Source organism: Hemicordylus capensis, chromosome 1 (genome assembly GCF_027244095.1).
Source record: "Hemicordylus capensis ecotype Gifberg chromosome 1, rHemCap1.1.pri, whole genome shotgun sequence".
Lineage (NCBI taxonomy): Eukaryota > Metazoa > Chordata > Lepidosauria > Squamata > Cordylidae > Hemicordylus > Hemicordylus capensis.
In genome coordinates, this window is record NC_069657.1 from 191,735,671 (window position 1) to 191,750,274 (window position 14,604).

The following is a 14,604-nucleotide window of genomic DNA, read 5'->3' on the forward strand; positions in this document are numbered from 1 at the left end:
CCTTATAGTCTTTGTTGCCTTTTCATGTTCAGGGAGAATGGGTCCAGAGCAGTGTTCCCTCTAACAAGAAATCCCCAGCTGCAATGGCTTTTGCTTAGGGATTCTGGGAGTTGTAGTCAACAACATCTGGGAATCCCTGTTAGAGGGAACACTGGTCCAGAGGATGGCAACAATGTTCTAGTATAACAAGGTTGGATGGTGATCCTGGGTGGGCACCATATAGTAATAATGCAACCAGTGGCTTGGCTTGATTTCGTTTGAGTGCTGCAGGTACATAATGGCCACCTCTAAACCAAAGGAACCTCAAGATGGCAATGGAGCTCCTCTGTGCCGCTAGGGCAACATGATCACAATGGGCCCCTCTTGGACCAGAGGCATGGAGGACCACCCCCAGGTATGTAAAGCAGGAGATCTGCTCAATTCTGTGTCCGTCAATATTCCAATGATGGGTCTTGGGTCTTTTAGCAAAGGCCATGACCTTGGTTTTTTGGTAGTTTATTTCAAGTTGTTCACTCTTGCAGTGTTGTGACCATGTCTCCACTGCCCTTCTGAGGCCTACAGGAATCCTCAAAAGGATAGCAGCAGCTTCTGCAAGAGTAAGATGGAGATGGTTCTTCCAGCCAACTTGGGAGGGTGTCTCCTTTTTCTCGCTTCCGTTGGGTCTCCTTCCTTCCAAGTATGGGAAGGAGAGCTAATGCCAAAGCTGTTGCTGCCAGTGGCGGTGGTGTCTTAATAGGGAGGGGTCATGTAGCAGCCCAATCAGCCTCCCACTGGGCATGCAGAGAGCAATGCCTGGGCTTGGGAGGTGGGGATGGGGTGGGGCCAAGGAGGGTGGCCACATGCCAGCAACCAGGCACATTCTGCTGCCTCCAAAAAGACCCCTCAAAGGCACATCTGCCTCAGTTCACCTCATGGGGAAGCTGCACCTGGTACCACCCCTTTAGAACTCATGTGTTGGCAGTTTGATACAAACCAACATCACAATTCATAGAGGGGACTCCTAGGGCATTTTCATTACAGTTCTCCAACTTGAAAACAGATGGTGGTGGTCACGCACATTAAAAGAGGCTCTCCGTTAAAATTTAATGGTTTTTAAAAAGTCATAGTGGACTAGCAAGTCCAAGGATAGTAATAAAATAAGATACAGAATGGATTTCATTCAAAATTTTAATGAGTCTTGGGCACTGAAAGAAGTGGAAAGTAGGCTCCATTGGTTCATTCATTCACTATGTTCACTCCATTAGTTCATTCATTCATTATTCACACCATTAGTTTTGGGGAGGAGAGCTGGTCTTGTGGCAGCAAGCATGAATTGTCCCCTTTGCTAAGCAGGGCCCACCCTGGTTTGCATTTGAATGGGAGACTACATGTGTGAGCGCTGTAAGACATTCCCCTTGGGGGATGGGTCCGTTCTGAGAAGAGCACCTGCATGCTTGCATACAGAAGGTCCCAGGTTCCCTCCCTGGCATCTCCAAGATAGGGCTGGGAGAGATTCTTGCCTACCCTGCAGCCTTGGAGAAGTCACTGCCAGTCTGTGTAGACAATACTGAGCTAGATGGACAAATGGTCTGACTTGGTAGAAGGCAGCTTCCTATGTTCATAGAAACTACTTGTTTTCTGTATAGTAGCCACAGCGGGATCTGGACTGGAACCACAGCATGACAGGAGGGGATTTATACATTTTTGCCTCTGTCATGGTCCCAGTCTGTATCATGTACACTCCCATGGCATGCAGCTGATATTTGCCCTAGGAGGGATGGCCACAAGCCTACAGCTGACAAGGAATCCCAATAAAGGGATTACTACTGAGGTACTGACCACCTTAAGTGGCACAGCAGGGAAATGCTTGACTAACAAGCAGAATGTTGCCGGTTCGAATCCCCGGGCAGCAGGGATATAGGAAGATGCTGATAGGCATCATCTCATACTACGTGGGAGGAGGCAATGGTAAACCCTTCCTGTATTCTACCAAAAGAAAACCACAGGGCTCTGTGAGCGCCAGGAGTTGAAATTGACTTGATGGCACACTTTACCTTTACTGAGGTAGATAGTGTTGAACTGCATTCAGTGTTAAATACACTCTCTGAGGCACAAAAAACCTAGATACATTACCTGTTTTCCATAGCAACTGTATCTCGGGGAAATTTTTGTTGAGAGTTTATCTTCATGAGTCACTCCTGATAGTTTCTAGTATCTTTCCGCCGCATCTTTTCCATTCTCTGGCTAGGGGAAAATACCAGAACATGTAGGAGTTGCAAACCAGAGAAAGGGCTACAAAAAATTCCAACTAAAAATACAATATATAGGAAGGTTACAGTCTATATTCTGGCCATGAAGACACCTGTGGGAAACATCACAGTGTAGAAGCAAGACATTAGTGTTGCTCTTTTCTATATACTTTCCATTCAGAAATAATTTTAAAATGAATACTATAAGTCCTTCCTTAATTTGGTCTTTCCTTGAGACTGATCTTAGCAACCTGTCATATCTCAACAGTGTTTTCTTTTTCTTTGCTAAATATTTTTTCCAGCCCACACTTGCCTTGTTCTTTCTCCCCCACCCTCCATGTGTGGTTTTCTTTTTCTATGAAGGATTTTGGGAGTCCTCTTTCCCATCCCTGGGCTGGCACTGGCCCCATTTCGAAATATGCTTGGATGGGAAACACCAAACAAAGAGCCTGCTCAACAACTTCACACAGAATCAAGTATCCCAACAAATACCAGGATAGAGTATATTTACCAGGCCCTATACCCTGATGGGGTATACTATCTATCCATCTATCTATCTGATTTATATATATAAATTTATATATATCGAGAAGTTTTGTCGCATATATATATATATATATATATATATATATATATATATGGGGGGGAGAGAGAGAGCTATGTACGATATACCATAATATATTACCTATACTATGGCTAAGTAGGTTTTTGCTGGCATCATCCAAATATTGATAGGACTTCTGGGGGCATCTTAAATCAAGAAAGGGAGTGCTCTTCCTTCTCCTTCTCCTCTCCTCCTCCACCTATATATCACTTTTCAACAAAATCATTCTCAAAGCAGTTTACACAGAAAAAGAAAAAGATGGATCCCTGTCCCCAAAGGGCACACAATCTAAAAAGAATCACAAAGTAGACACCAACAACAACTACTAGAGGGATGCTATGCTGGGACTGAATAGGGCCAAGTGCTCTCTCCCTGCTTAATCTAAAGGGGATCACTCTTTGAAAGGTGCCTCTTTGCCAAGTTAGCAGGGCGCGGGACTAGGGAGTACTACCTCATCGCCATTTTTGAATAAGCTCATGCTCACCGGTTAGACTGCATTTTGTATCTGTAGATAACCACAAGGTGGCAGAGTTAAGTTGAGCATTCAGTAATCAGCCAGGGACTGTTCTGATGAATGCAATTGTGCTGGTGAAGCAGGTGGGATCACCACTTGCAGATACATGAGATCACACATTTAATGATTTAGATCAGTTGCTGCTGATTGCTGCACAAGAGAAATGGAGAAGTTATTCAAGTTTCCCTTTGACTGGATATTCACAGATATGAGAGAGAGAGAGAGAGATGGAAAAAAATCCAAATGTGTGAACATTTTAAGTGTGGCAATAGTCACACCTTGTTACACACCTTGTGACTATTGTGAAACACTGTGTGGCACACCTTGTGACTAATTGTGACAAACTACTTCACAAGTGCACAAGTGCAAAGGGGAGAGTAGGTGAATGGCAATGAAAGAATCTCTCCCCAATACTAACTAGTGCTGGGGAGCGGCTCTTTTCATTTTATTGCATTTTTTGGTCAAGGCAAGCAGCACACTTTTCAACAGGTCACTGATGAAAACAGGGACAAGCCTGTGAATGTGAAAGGGGTGTGGCCTTGCAGCCTGAGAGGTGTGGATATGGTTCTGATTAAAAACATGGCACAAACAGAAAGAAGCAGGTAATGAAGTCCTGCATATTGCTGAAGAAGATCGGATTCCACTTATGCTGGGTGCTGCATAGGGCTTTAGCATCCTTCCACCCACGTGGCTATTTAGTTTCTAGAGAGAGTGGGCTGGGAGTTGAATCTGGTAAAGTGACAACTCTAGCAACTCACATGAAACAAAATTGAACACAGCATCCTCAGAGGCAAAACCAGGAACAAAACAGGGACAGATTCCAGAAAATAGAGAGTAAGCGGGGTAAGCGGGGTCAGTTGGAACCTATGAAATAAAGTGCACCATGAAGTGCACCATTTACAGTTCTGGTCACTAGATTCCAAAAAGAATATTATAGAACTGGAGAAGGTACAGAAGAGGGCAATCAAAACAATCAGGGGGCTAGAGCATCCGCCTGACAAGGAACGGCCATAACATTTGTGGCTTTTTAGTTTAGGGGGGAAAGCAGCTAAGAAGAGAGGTTTGTAAAATTATGCACAGAGTGGAGAGAGTGGAAGCAGAAAAAAAATTCTTATTCTGATCAACGATAGAAATAAATGATTCATTCATTCATTTGAAAGAAATTTCTCTCTCACACACACAACACTAGAAACCGGGGTCATCCCATGAAACTAGCTGGCAGGAAATTTTGCAGAGATAGAAGAGAGTACTTTCCCCACACAGCACATAATTAATCTATGGAATTTTTCTGCTGCTGGATGTGCTGATTGCCACCAGCTTGGATGGCTTTAAAAGGGGCTTAGACAATGGAAGGTGAATTACCAAAGACTACTTGTCTTGATGGCTACATGGTACCTTCATGTTCAGAGGCAGGATGCAGGGAAGAATCAGGAGATGAGGCATGAGAATGTGTTACCCCACCCCAACCCCACACACACCAGTCCTGTAGGTCTGCAACCTTCATCTCCACCCACCCTGCTGTTCTTTTTTTAAAAAAGAATAAAGCAAACATGGAAGCTCCGGTCACAAATAACCTGCTGTCACGTCTAGAGTTGACCCTATACTCCACCTCACTATCCCCCTCTGCACGAAGCAGTTTCTGAACATGGAGATTAAGTGCCATGGATAATGTGGCTCTGAGTGGCACTCATTTGCTCTTGTTCTATAACTGTGCAAAGAATTGTGCCAATGGCAAATGCACTACTTTTGGGGATGGGGAGCAAAAATAAAAATAAAAATGGTGAAAGGTAAGTTTTCAAAGGACTATAGGGCATATCTTTACCATAGACTTGAATGGGCGTAATGCCTCTTCTCTGAAAACTTCAGTTCTGAGGAGGATGTTTGGAATCTTTAGTGGGAAATTCTCAGAACGATCATGAAACTACAATTTCCAGATTTTTGGGAGGTAAGCCAGACAGTTAAACTGGTTTTAAAAAAACCCAACACGTTTGTACTATTGTACAGGACTGCTGCACTGAATACTGCACCTTCCCGAAGAAGAGACAAATTCTTCATTTTGCTTAACTCAGAGATTTTAAAACTTGTGTGGCTGGAGATCCTGCAAATGAATTAGTTTTGAATGCCATAAATTGGCTATCTCTTCTTCCATGATTATTGCCCATAATTCAGTAGAGAATTTTGTGCTTCATGTTGCATGCTATGATGGGAAGCAAAGCAACATCTGAGTTGCACAAGTTGCTAGCTCAAAAGCAGGCATGGCTGTACTGGGGAATGTAAAAGTCTAGCAGGGATTTTACAAAAGACTAAACATAGAGAAAGCACCTTCAAGGATTTCTCTCTCTCTCTCTCTCTCTCTCCTATACAAAACTGCTTTGTCACTGTGTTCCTTCCTATACTATACTAATTGTATAAAAAGATTTGGTTTTTCAAACCGGCTTTTGGCCAAGGTGCTGTGATCCTGGCAGGCCTCGTTTTGGGGCCCTTCTAGATGTGCTCCTTGTAGCTCCAGAATTGTGATGTTTCTTCCACATGCCAGTACAGGTGAAACTCGGAAAATTAGAATATTGTGCAAAAGTCCATTAATTTCAGTAATGCAAATTAAAAGGTGAAACTGATATATGAGACAGACGCATTACATGCAAAGCGAGATAAGTCAAGCCTTAATTTGTTATCATTGTGATGATCATGGCGTACAGCTCATGAAAACCCCAAATCCACAATCCCAGAAAATTAGAATATTACATGGAACCAAGAAGACAAGGATTGTAGAATAGAACAATATCGGACCTCTGAAAAGTATAAGCATGCATATGTATTCAGTACTTGGTTTGGGCCCCTTTTGCAGCAATTACTGCCTCAATGCGGCGTGGCATGGATGCTATCAGCCTGTGGCACTGATGAGGTGTTATGGAAGACCAGGATGCTTCATTAGCGGCCTTCAGCAATTCTGCATTGTTTGGTCTCATGTCTCTCATCCTTCTCTTGGCAATGCCCCATAGATTCTCTATGGGGTCAGGTCAGGCGAGTTTGCTGGCCAATCAAGCACAGTACACTGTATACTTTTCAGAGGTCCGATATAGAAAATAGAGATAGATGCTGCTGTTGTGTGACCTCCCTCGCAAATGTGGGTGAACAATCCCAACTTAATAGCCCATCTGGAAGTGCCCTTTGACTCTGCTATCTGTGCTCAATGCTTTGTTTTTTGCTGCTGAGTCTGATTTTGATGACTTGTTATGTTTCATTGTTATAAGTCTTTGCTGTAAGACCCCTTGAGTTATGTTTGTAGGAGAAGCAGAGTCGAAAATGTTAAAAGTCATAAACCAGGAACAGAAAAGTAAGAGTTTTGACGGCTTTCATTCTTGTTTCTGCTTACTTATACCTGCCCACTCTCCTACCCTGAAACACCGCTGCAGTACTTGGATGTTTCCCATAACAGACACATCTTCTCAAATAAATCTCTTCCTCTAACCATGGAAGAAACCAAAGAATGAATTTTATTACAACCAAAAGATGAAATAAAAAATAAAATTAACGTAAATAAAATCAAAACAACAGGACTGGGTAAAAGAGCATCAGAATATATACCTACAGAGGTCTCAGTTGCAATTAATCAACTGCTCCCATCTCAGTTTACATGCTGTGGCGCATCATCTTGCTATCCCAGCTGTATACTGGTCTGCCAGAAGGAAGGAAGTGTAATACTCTCCCGATCAACCTGGCATATTTTTTTAGAAGCGGTTCAGTCCAGGCAATGTGAATGTCCCTATAATATAAACAGTATAAAAGAACATGTGAGATGGACTCGATATTGCCTGAACCACATGGACATAGCTGGTTCTTGAGCGGTATTCTTTTAAATCTGCCTTTCAAAATGACAGAAGGAAGGGCATTAAACCACTTCAGGGAGAAAGCTCTCCTCTGACTTAGAGTAGTCAAACTTGTGAGGTACGCAGCTGGCTGAGGGTAGTTTGAGAAGCCATCTGGAATACTACTAACTGTAACAAGGCTTAAATCAGATTGCTTCTCTGTATCCGCAATGCATTGTTTAATAATTTCTTTGGTGGCATCATGTCCCAATGGAAGTAGATATTGTGGTGAGAGGCCATATCTGCCCAATTTATCTTAAAGGCTCTTATAACAATTAGAGTGAAATGCATCTTTCAATACCAGGGGCAAAGCCCTGATGGCAAAAATATAATTTGAACCAGTAGTTAAATGTGTGAAGCCACCCCTGGGCCTCAACTCTGGTCAAATCCACCTCTAGGCATAGGTTGGCATTTGAAACACATCTGCACACACGTGCAGTGAAAACCAGGCAGCTCATGGCAGCAGCACAGTGGTAAGCCCTCATCTGGAATATGCATGAAGGAATCTAGACTGAACCACTTCCATGGGTTTGAAGTTACAGGTGGAACAGATCTGGATCCTGTATAACATTTCTGCCTGCTAGCTTAGGCAGATGGAGATCAGGGTTATCCAGAAAGGGAATTTAAAAATTAATATAGACATTAAACATAAAAGAATATATCCTTGCTTAACCCCCTTCTACGTAACTACAGGTTCAGACAGATAGCCTTTGTTATTGCACATTACTCTCAGTGTGGTGATTTCATATAGCATATGGATGAGCAGGAGTAATCATGGGTCTATGGAGGTGTTAGCCAGTTTGCTCCAGAGTTGTGATCTAGGGATGGAGTCAAAAGGGGCTTTAAAGTCAATAAATGCTGCATGTGGAGAGGAGAGGAGAGCTGGTCTTGTGGTAGCAAGCATGATGTGCCCCCTTAGCTAAGCAGGGTCCGCCCTGGTTGCATATGAATGGGAGACTAGAAATGTGAGCACTGTAAGATATTCACCTCAGGGGATGGAGCCGCTCTGGGAAGAGCAGAAGGTTCCAAGTTCCCTCCCTGCCATCTCCAAGTTAGGGCTGAGAGAGATTCCTGCCTCCAACCTTGGAGAAGCCGCTGCCAGTCTGTGAAGGCAATACTGAGCTAGATAGACCAATGGTCTGACTCGGTATATGGTAGCTTCCTATGTTCCTATGAGGAGGGTTTACCAGCATACATTTCAGATAAATGCCATAAAACCAGGGCCTGGAAGAAATCAGTGTGTGCCATTAACTTACCCTTAAACTCTGTGGTCCTTTGGGAGGATGACGGCATCTACCATCTCTGTTCATTTTTTCACCAGTGTAATGTACATGCTGCCAATGGGATTCATGCAAATGGACACAGCTGTTCTGGTTATTGGCCTTTTATATTCACCTGGCTGAAATTCCACCTTCCTCAACCCCCACCCCCAAGTTTATCCTTTTTCATTTCTGTCCATTGTATATATTCCTGTCCCCCACCTTGGATCACGTGCTGGATGCAATGTTTCAGAATCCAATGCATGCTATGAGAAGCAGTGTAACAAAGCGTTCCAATTCCAGCTCACTGCCTCCATGGCAGGGACATGGAGGTGGTGATGGCTCGTCACCATGGTGGCACACATCCCACAGGGAGGACTCTTCTAGGATGAAACAGAGTTTCTGAGTCTGGGCGGGGACTGTTTCTGTATCATAACCTGAAAGGAGGATGATCTTACACTGATTGCAACGGCTGGTAAACCTTACATAAATAATTCACCTTGTGTTTTCTTGAAGCATCTTTGCACACAAATACGGTAGGAGATACAGACAACGTGAATTTCATCAGTCTGGCTTGCTTTTGATGGCTTGAGGCTGTCAGTCCTATAGATTATACAATCTGCTTCAGAAAACAACTTAACCTCAAATAAATGGCAACAATAGCATTTTTTAAAATATCCCCTGCTAAGTGGGCAAAGGGTGGACACCTTTTAAAGTGGAGCTTTGACCTCAGCTTGGCCTGGGTAAGGATGTGGTTTGCCCAGTTTGGTTCAAATCTGGTTTGCCTGGTTCAGTTCGAATCCGAAGCAGATTCGAACTGGACAGGCATGTTTGGTTTTGGCACTCTTTGAACAGGGGGCAGTTTGGTTCAAATTAGAAGCAGTTCAGGCCCAATTTGAGGGCAGAGGATTGCTTAATTTTCAGTTTTAAGAAATGACTTACCTCCTGGTGAGGGTAGCAGCGGCCTCAGGGACATTGCTAGTAAGGAGGCCCGTGTTCACCCCTTTCCCCAGCAGCCTCTAGGAGTGAGGGAGATCATGAAGGAAACATGGAAGTGTGGAGCTGGGGGTGCCCTCATTTGCTGGGGGCCTGGGTTCTTTGAACCCACCCACTTAATTATAGCTACACCCCTGGGCGGCCTTCAGTGGTGCTGCAGCAGCTGTGGGGGAGGGGTCCTCTGGCATTTCCCCTCCCCCACCGGCCTCCCCGCTCTTCTCCCATGGGCTGTTTTGGCCCATTTCACCACACATGCACCCTGGCCATTTGCATGGCTGGGTCATGACCTGGCTATGTAAATGGCCCATGCACATGTGTGGTGGCTCCCAAAATGGCTGCTGCACACACTCAAAGGGCTGAAACAGTGGGTCCAGTTCGGTTTGAGATCGAACCACTCGAACCAAACCTATTAGAACCAGTTCGCACATCCCTAGGCCTGGGTAGAAATGTCATCCCTTCACAATCCCTTAACCAGTTAACTGGTTTTAGAAACCAACACATGTTGAAAAGCAGTGTTTCCCCTTGCTCAAACGTCAACAAGATGCATTCTCTAACCAATCTTTTATTTCTGTCATATTTGAATCTTTTCTTATTAACATATCCCCCAACATCTTTATTTTGGGAACTTGTGAACAATTGATGTAAATGGGGACTGTCCTGAGTTAGCTTTGTTTTTCATTGAGTATCAAATGTCCAGTTCACTTTCTTTTGTAATCATTGATGCTGTTTTCTACTTCTTGTTTACATATCAGAACATTTTCTCTGGACTAATTTTATTTGCTGCTCTTTCTGCTCCTGTGAATCTTCTCAAGGCCCTCTATGAGGCGAGTTGAGCAGTTCTCTCAAGCAGCAGGTATGTCAGGCACCATCACTCCATCATCCCAACGGTCCTCCCCCACGGCAGTCTCACGCCTCCCCACACCACCAGGATGCACTCTATACAGGTGGTCTGCCAGCTGCTGCTAGAGCCACTTCTCCATTTCCAATCTTCCCTTTCCTTCTGGGTGAAGGAGGAGAGTGGATTTGGCTGCTGCTGCTGCAGCACTAGAGAGAAGGCTGCCAGCACCTCCCTTTTCTCACCCACACCCCTTTCAAAGCCCGCAGCAGGGATCACTACCGTATCTTTTAGGGAATGTGCTTCTGGTATAGCATGCACAGTTGGCTTGATTGATTCTGGATGTGTTCACTGCACATCTTTGTGCAAGAAGGATTTGATCCTGAAAAGCAATCCCCACATGTAATCCACTTTCTGCCTGTGCTGGATCAGGACTCTTTATATACCTACGTACAAAATTTATGGCTTACATATTGTGCAAGCCACCGATCTAAGTGAATGGTGCATTTGCTGCTTCCAAGCCCCTTTAAATCCCTTTGACACTGCTTCCAAAGGCAAGGAGGCTCCATAGCTACCATTTATTTATTTGTTTGTTTGTTTTTGAATTTTTATACCGCCCTACCCAATTTGGCTCAGGGTGGTTCACAAACAAAAAAACCCCAGTTAAAACCAATCACCAATTAAAAAACAAGTTTTAAAAAAACCCCTAAAACAATCAGTTAAAAACAATTTTAAAACCCTAAAAACAAAACAAAAACCCCAGTACATTAAAAAAACAACACCCTACAACAATTTAAAAACCATGGAAGGCCAGGCTAAACAGATAAGTCTTAAGGGCTCTCCTGAAAGCCAATAAAGAATTCAAATTACAGATTTCTGCAGGGAGCGCATTCCACAACCCAGGAGCAGCTACAGAGAAGGCCTGCCTCTGAGTCACCACCAGACATACCGGTAGTAACTGGAGACGGACCTCCTCAGATGACCTTAACGTGAGGTGGGGATCATGCAGAAGGCGCTCTCTGAGATAACTCGGACCTAAGCCATACAGGGCTTTAAAGGTAATAACCAGCACTTTGTATTTTGCCCGAAAACATATCGGCAGCCTGTGCAACTGTTTCAAAACAGGCATAATATGGTCTCTTCGAGTTGCTCTTCGAGTTGGAGACCAGTCTGGCTGCCGTGCTTTGAACTAACTGAAGTTTCTGAGCAAGGTACAAAGGCAGCCCCACGTAGAGCGAATTGCAGTAGTCAAGCCGGGAGGTTACCAGCTGGTGCACCACTGTTTTGAGGTCGTCCTCTTCAAGGAATGGACGCAGCTGTCAAATGAGCAAGAGCTGATAGGAAGCACTCCTGGCCATGGCCTCCACCTGAGACACCAGGGTGAGGCCTGGGTCCAGTAGTACTTCCAAGCTGCGTACCTGCTCCTTCTGGGGGAGTGTAACCCCATCCAGCATAGGGAGATCTAACTCAACCCTCAGATTCTGAGCCCCTACAATGAGCACCTCCATCTTGCTTGGATTCAGATTCAATTTGTTATCCGTCATCCAGCCCATTACTGCCTGTAGGCAGGCATTTAGGGAATGAACACCATTTCCTGATGAAGCAGAGGAAAGAGAGAAGTAGATTTGGGTGTCATCAGCATACTGATAACACCCAGCACCAAATCTCCTGATGACCTAACCTAGCAGTTTCATGTAGATATTGAAAAGCATTGGTGACAGAATGGAGCCCTGAGGGACTCCATATAACAGCTCTTGTTTAGAAGAGCAACTGTCACTAAGCTCCACCATCTGGTATCTGCCCGAGAGATAGGAGCTCCTTGGTATACCAGGGAGCCATTTTTGAAGCAGGTCTGGAGGGGCGCTTAGAAGCAATCATGTCCACTGCCCTAGTGAGTTTCTTATTCCAGGTTCCCATCAGGGCATCAACAGAATCACTGGCCACACCAACTTCAAAACCCTCTAAGGCCTTTTGGAAGCCTACTGGGTCCAGCAGCCTTTTGGGGCGGACCATCCAAATAGGTCCATCACCGCTGCAGGGGTGGGTTGTGACTGTGATACCAACCTTAACCAGGTAGTGGTCCATCCATGACAATGGGGAAAACACCAGATCCCCCACCCACAGAACACTCCCCTGATCTGAACAGAAGACCAAATCAAGTGTGTGGCAACATGAGTCAATTCAAAAACTAATTGGGATAGGCCCATAGTTGTCATGGCCACTATGAGCTCCTGAGCCACATCAGACAAGCTAGCCCCAAAGTGGATACTGAAGTCCCCCAGCACCAAAAGCCTGGGAGACTCCAACACCAGCATCGTCAGCTCAGTTAGGGAGTCAGTTGGGCAGCGGGGTGGATGGTACACCAACAGAATCCCCAATCTATCCCTAGTTCCCAGCCTCAAAAATACACACCCAGTGTAAGTCAACTGTCTTACAGGGGCCCTGGGAAGGGAAATGGTATTCTTGTGGACCACAACCACTCCACACACACACCCCGCCCACATCCTCTAGCTTGCTCCACAACAGAATAACCTGGAGGAAGCAGCTGAGCCCACACTGGACCACTCACCTCCCCCAACCAGGTCTTAGTTACACATGCCAGGTCAGCTCCCTCATCCATGATCAAATCATGGACAATTTCGCTCTTATTCTGAACTGATCTGGCATTGCAGAGGAGCAAGGCCAGATTCTGTGGGTAGTTGGAGCTGCTCCCCAAGGCCTGAGAGCTGACAGAGCAGTTGAAAGTGGAAATAGTTACTAAATTACTGGTTTCCCTTCCCCTGTAACGGCCAGCTGCTCTGCCAGTGCCAATTCTTCTCTTCCCCACCACTACAGCAATAGCCGGCCCAGGGCTGCCGGACGCACCCCCTGCACCATCCCACTCAGGAGAGCCCACACACATCTCATCAAATAGGCCTGGCACAAGTCAGGACAATAAAAACAGCCCTCTAACCCAAACCTCCACCCACCCACGATATAGCCTCCCCAGAGCCCTCAGTCCCACCCCAAAGGCCGGCCCCCTTTGGCGGCCACCTACAGGCAGGCCACCGGCCACACTGTTGGCCATGCCTCAGGCGTGCCTTCAGTGATTTATAAGCTTCTGGCAATCCAGCAGCCCCTCCTGCCACGAAGGACTACTGGGTTAACACTGGTGTTGGATATCAGGCTCTTCTGAAGGCAGCAGCTGGAACAATGCCACAAGCTGGCAGGCAGCTCCTCATCCGGGGTAGAAAATGGAAAATACAACCCAGAGGGGGGCAGATGTAAAGTCCAGGCAAGGGAGGGAGGCAGGGGCGTAACTAGGGTGGAGTGGGCCCTGAGACAAGATTCTTAAATGGGCCCCCCCTCCACCATCGGGCAGCAGCGATATAGGAAGATGCTGAAAGGCATCATCTCATACTGCATGGGGGAGGCAATAGTAAACCCCTCCTGCATTCTACCAAGGAAACCACATGGCTCTGTGTTGCCAGGAGTGGACACCAACTCGACCACAACCTTTCCTTTCCTTTTTTATAGCTTTATGGATGGATGTCACTCAATTACTTTGGGTTGTCTCCACATAGTCCGTTACAATTCCTGTTAAAACAATCTTCTGTGGCAACGGGGCATGTCTGTATATTGCCAATCTTCACTTTAAAAAGGGGGGGGGATGGGGGGGTCTTTTCCAAAATCTTAGGAGCTGGTGTAGGAGCAGAAGGAAAATCTGCAAACCAAAATGAGGTTTATTTAGGACCAACCCAAAGGACCAACCAAAGCACCAACCAAAATGAGGTTTATTTAGGACCAACCCAAAGTACCAACCAAAATGAGGTTTATTTAGGACCAACCCTGCCATCCACCTGGGTGCTGAAACGAGTGTCAAACAGTAAGTTTTCTTTCTAATCCTACAGGACAATTTCTCAGGCAGAGGTAAGCAAAAAGCCAGAGGAGAAAGGGCGGGGCTTGTTTTAGGAGCCCCAACTGCCTGCACTTTATGAAATCTAAAAGTGGAGCTCAGGTTTGCGGGGGAGATAGGGGTGGAGAGCCCCATTTAGCATTTAAGGATTCCCCTCTTATTCTGCTGAACTCTGCTCCCCGGCTAAACCCATAACCCACACCTTCAATTTTACTACCTGCAGAAGTGTCATTCCTCTTCCCTCCAAAAGAAATGGAAGTGAGGGATTGAAGTTTTCTCTCTGTCTTCACCCCTGAGGGGCTGCAAATTTGGATCAGCCTCTGAAAATTTTTGAAACTTTTGCCTAACGCGATCAAGGAATCCCTTGACTCCTCGGAAAGCCTCGCTAAGCAGATGCCGGGGGTGGG

At 45.5% G+C, this 14,604-nt stretch overlaps 1 long non-coding RNA gene across 2 annotated transcripts; it reads right to left on the bottom strand.

Annotated features, from left to right (window-relative positions):
• Positions 1-1,182: 1,182 nt before the first annotated feature.
• On the bottom strand, positions 1,183-14,604 carry LOC128347970 (uncharacterized). Of its 2 annotated transcripts, none has more exons than XR_008317855.1 (4): positions 14,415-14,604; positions 8,971-9,074; positions 3,317-7,109; positions 1,183-2,223 (listed from the first exon to the last, which is right to left on the bottom strand). It is a non-coding gene; the product is annotated as an uncharacterized LOC128347970 (long non-coding RNA). The 2 variants fall into 2 exon arrangements; XR_008317857.1 differs by having other exon boundaries at positions 8,469-9,074.